Source organism: Capsicum annuum, chromosome 9, assembly GCF_002878395.1.
Source record: "Capsicum annuum cultivar UCD-10X-F1 chromosome 9, UCD10Xv1.1, whole genome shotgun sequence".
NCBI classification, from domain to species: domain Eukaryota; kingdom Viridiplantae; phylum Streptophyta; class Magnoliopsida; order Solanales; family Solanaceae; genus Capsicum; species Capsicum annuum.
In genome coordinates this window covers 61,196,108-61,201,821 of record NC_061119.1, presented here as the reverse complement: position 1 = coordinate 61,201,821, position 5,714 = coordinate 61,196,108, and positions in this window count along the sequence as shown.

Here is a 5,714-nt window from a genome sequence, read left to right as displayed (position 1 = left end):
AATCAACACTAAACTAATCACTAGACTGTACTAGGCTTGACTGAGCTGACATTGACCGTGTTGACTGATTGAACTGGACTGAGTTCACTAAGTTCTATTACTGATTGTGTACTACTATTCTTAACCTTTATTGGGACTATTCTATAACTACTGTAACTAAGTAAACAACTAGATTTTGGGTAATAAATACCCCCAGGACTCGATAGCATCAATAATGAAACATGGCAAATCTTGAAAGCATAGCAATAGTCAATTGGTCATAATTCATTCACTGAGACATCTTGTCAAATAATTGGAGATCATGAACTTGTACATGAATGAGAACACATGATAACATGTCATGATTACACAATTCAATTCATATGGACATTCTATCAAACACTTGAGGAGCATAATTAATGCACATGATAATGAGCAACACATAAGCATCATGACTACAACTTAAACTTGCAATTTCAAGGGTTTTGACATGGGAATTACATCAAACAACATATATGCTATCTTATGTTCATGAAAATTATAATTAAATCTTGAATTGAAAACCCATACAACAATGCAAATATGAATACAATCCAATTTCCGCAAGTACATCATAAATATGAAAACTTGTAGTTTTAAAGAGGGTTCTTTAACTCCAAGGGTGGAAGGAACCCAAGGATAAACACCTAACATACCTTGATTATTGTTTTTGTGGGAATTATGGTGAATTCTTGGAACTTGATCTTGAGATTGATGAAACTAAAGCTTGTTCTTGAGAGGATTTTGTGAATAATGAATGTATTTTGCCTATTTGGATCCTTAATTTCATGTTTTAGCTGAATTGGGTGAGGGGAAAAGGACCTAAATGCCCTTAAAATGTCGAAATTTAATACACAAAAGGTGCCCAGTGACGCGATAGGCGCCGCACCGCGTCGATGGGGTCAACGCAATCACCAATGCGTCATGTCGATGGTATCAATGTGTCGCGTCAAGATCGCATTGGTTTGTTGTTTTGTCCATCCAAACACGACCCAAACGAAGTCTGAAAATTCTGAAACTCACCCATTATGACCTATTGATATCCCTAATCATGAATCAATTTAAAAAATCACCAATCTAAGATCAGAAATATTATAAATGATACCATTGAAATATCGAGGCCAAAAATGAGACTAAGTGTCAACACTTAGCTGAAATATTCTAAGTCTGGGACCCCTTTTGGCATACTATATAGGACTGAATAACTAGGACTTTGCGAGGTCGTACAGATCCACTTTTACCACTTTTGTACAACTCGACTAACTTTACAGACATAAAAAATAACTTCAATGACTATAATCAATCAACAATCAATGATCTGAGAAGAACATTTCGTTTGACCTGAGCTCCTTTGACAACTGGAACTGAAATAGGATTAAACAGTTGAAGTTAAATTTAAAACTCCATCAATGAACTATATTTTTTAAAGACATTATTTGAGTCCCAACTTTATACTTACCATAAAAAAAAGGTGAAATTTTGCATAAAAATTCAAGAATGTTAGTTCCAGAACATAGAAAGATAACAAGATATGCATCTAAAGCCCAACAAAAAAACACAAGAAAAGGACTTTTTAGCAAATTTAAGCAATTAAATAAATAAAAAAAGATCATATTTTTACAAGCGCATTAACATAAAACCAACAAAATGTTCAAAAACCAAACACACCCACATAACAAAAAAGGTGCAATTTTGCATAAAGATTCTAGAATGGTAGTTCAAGATTTTAAATAAATTAAAAAGATAATATTTTTACAAGCATATTAGCATAAAACCAACAAAATGTATAAAAATTTACAAGCACATTAACAAAATTTCTATGAAATAAATAAAAGTTTTCAACTTACCAAAAGGGGAACAAGAAAGAACGAGAAGTTGTTTGAGGGAATGGCCAGCCGAAAGAGCAATGGCCAGTCGATCGGAGATTTAGAAATGGAGGGCGTACAATACCCTACCTAACAACCATTCAAACAAAAGTGTTTAATTAGTAGGCAATCGACTGAAGCTGATTCAATAGAGGAACAAAACAACTACGTACTAACAATCAACGTAATTACAACAAACATACTCATTTTTGCCTTACCCCTTCTAAAGCTGTCAATCGAATTGGGGAAAAAAGTGAGAGAGAGGTCGATTTGGGGAAAAAATGAGAAAGGGGTCAATGCTAAAGCCTTTTAGAGAGAGGGAAAATGTTTTATCCAAGAGGAAAAATGTTTGGCCAATTAAAAAAAATAAGAGGAATTTTTTTTTATGGCATAACTGTTATTTTTTCAATTGATAGTGGGGGTTTAAAACCCCCAAAAATTTATAAATTTTAATGATAGATTTTTAATCCTCGCATTTTATATAATTTTATAAAGGTTAAAATAACTCCCGCTTATAAACCATTAGAATTTTACCCTTTTTTTATAGTGATAGAATATCAAATAATTTCATATTAATATAGTATAATTTTTTGGTAAGAAAAAAGGTAGTTATAGAAAAAAAATGAATTTAGAGATAATGCTTGCTCAGAGAATGGATAGCGAAAACATAGATACTTTGGATTTCTTAGAAAGAGAACAGATTGACACAAAGTTAATGCCCTGTTACATGTCATATTCAAAAGAAAAAGCTAATAACGTAGCTTGGATGAGTAACATCTTGATGGAGTGTAATGACTACCATGTTCTCAATTGAAATTTTATTGATAACTTAGACACATGTCGAAACCCTCAATTCTAATATATAGAATATAAATCAGCTCTAGACAGCTCTCAAAATCCTCTCAATTCATGAGCACATGCCCCATTCTCAATCAACGATGTTATTCTTTAAATTTGAATAAACAACAATCACCCAAAATACCTCATTAAAAAACCCAACTGTTGGATAGTAAAATTCTCAAGGCCGAAAAATAAATAATCGAGACAAGAAAAATACTGCAACAATCAATTTATTGATTTCAATGTGTGAGTGTTACAATCTCTATGAATCCTCTGATTCGCCTTTTCAAATATAAATTCAAGGGCTTGAAGCTTGATCTTGAATTTGAATTTGATTTGAATGACTTGAGGGATTTGATCTTGACTTGTGCTTGAATTCAAGGGCTTTTGAGCTTGTTCTTGAATATTGCGATCTTGATCTTGAATCTTGATGAACTTGATTTGAATACTTGAGTTTTTTAGAAAAATTGCGGCATTTGATCCACAAGATTTCTCTTGCTACTTGTTAGAGTTTTGGGGTCCCCTTTTCTAAATTATGAGACCCATATTTATAGTTGTAGGAAAGCAAGAGTCATGATGAATATGGACATTCTTTGACCAATCAGATTTAAGTGATGTGGCGCCTTTTTATGGGCTTTTATTTCATGGGCATGCTGCATCATTTTGACATGTGGTATGGTTCTATTGGCTTCTTCACTTGACTTAGCATGCCATGTTATTTGACACGTGGCGTTATTTGGTCCTCTAGAATATGACAATATCTTGGGCTTATGTGGCCTCATCATTTGTAGCCCAAATCAACGGGCTAGCCCAATAAAAATTGGGCTTTAATTAAACCCATATATGTTTGGACTTAAATAATTAATCCAATTATATTAATCCACAATATTTATTTGGGACTAATATATTTTGAATTTAATATAATTTGAATTTTGTACGGATTTAAATTTAATAAAATTGCATCACCCACAAATGTCCCCTACTTCAAGACTTGTCGAGACATTTAATATTTTGGAGACTAGCCTTGAAGTATGATTATTTAAGCATGTTTCCTTCATGCTTCAACGATTTTCATACATATGAATACCTCATTCAAAAATTTAAAGCCGAACCATATTGATATTGCCTCTCAAAACTCTCTTATTTTTTTCTATGAATCTCTACACTTAAGACCCATTGGTGAGGCATGATATCCAATTTCAAATAGATTATGGAAGACTTTTTCATCGCCTTACTTAATCAGGAATAAAACTCTTCCGATTTGAACTTAGATTGGAGAAGGAAAGAACCTCCAATTTGAATTTGTATGGGAGAAGGAAACAACCTCCAATTTGAATTTGTATGGGAGAAGGAAACAATCTCCAATTTGAATTTGGAGATGGAAGCTATTCCAATCTGAATTTATATTGGAGAAGGAAACAATCTCCAATTTGAATATGGAGATGGAAGTTATTCCAATCTAAATTTATATTGGAGAAGGAACCATCCATCCTACAACTCTATAAAAGGAGTTAGTTTCTCCACTTTTTCAATATCAATTTTGGGATTTTCAAGCCATTAACTATATTGAGGTAATTTCTTTCCCTCCTACTTTTCTCTTATTTTCGTCACTTTTTTTCAGCACAACATGTTAGTGATAGAAAATTCATATCTAATTGTATAAAAATCAAATTATGAACCATTTGATATTCCAGAAACTAGATTTTGAGATCTCTAACATATCCAAAATCAGATTCAAATTCCTTCAATATAATTCTAGATAATTTTTGAAGTTAGCCCTGAATTTTATCATGCTGAAAATTTCAGATCTACGCGTCTTTACTAAAACTTTCATATCTTGAAGTAGGAAGGATAAAAACTCAAGATGTTCGATTCTTGTGAAACTAGACACAAATATCTATAACATATCCAAAATTCATAATTTAATACAATTGAGATAGTTTCAAGTGCTATCCCAAAATCAACATTGAGTTTTGATGCATCAACAATTTCAGATTTATGCGACATCACCAAAAAAATTATATCTCAATGTGAGAGTATCAAAATTATATCCGCTTGATCCTATATATGAGAAAACATGTATGTATAACATATCCAAAATTTAGATTTTAACACTTTTTGGATTGTTCTAGATGATTTTTTGAAGTCGATCTTATATGTTGTCCGATAGAGAATTCCAGATTTGCATTGCCTCACCAAATAATTTTTTTCTTGATGTGGGACCATCACCACCAAAGGGAGTTTTGATTGCCTCAAACTATATTTTGAGGGATTTATTCTCATCAAGGTATCTTGTCTCAATCTAAGTTGGTGATATACAATTTTCAAAATTGCAACGTTCTGATAGGTAACATTCTTTCTATTTGTGTTTTTACTTTCTTTCTTGTTTCCTTTTTTTTGTAGGGTTGAAAAAAATATGCAACAATCGGCTTAAGGTGCGAGAGTTTAACTTTGCCTCCGTACACCTTAAGATCGACCAATTTGGCTTTAAGATGGCGACTATGAAACAATCAGCTTAGGGTGTGAGAGTTTAACTTCACCTCCGTACACTTTAAGACCGACCAATTTGACTTCAAGATGCTGACTTTGCAACAATCGGCTTAGGGTTTGAGAGTTTAAATTCGCCTCTGTACACTCTAAGACTGACCAATTTGACTTCAAGATGATGACTTTGCAACAATTGGCTTAGGGTGCAAGAGTTTAACTTCGCCTCTGTACACTCTAAGATCGACTAATTTGACTTCAAGATGCTGACTATGCAACAATCGACTTAGGGTGCGAGAGTTTAACTTTACCTCCATACACTCTAAGACCGACCAATTTGACTTCAAGATGCTGAATTTGCAACAATCGACTTAGGGTGCGAGAGTTTAACTTCATCTCCGTACACTCTAAGACTGACCAATTTGATTTCAAGATGCTGACTTTACAACAATTAGCTTAAGGTGCGAGATTTTAACTTCACCTCCGTACACTCTAAGACCGACCAAT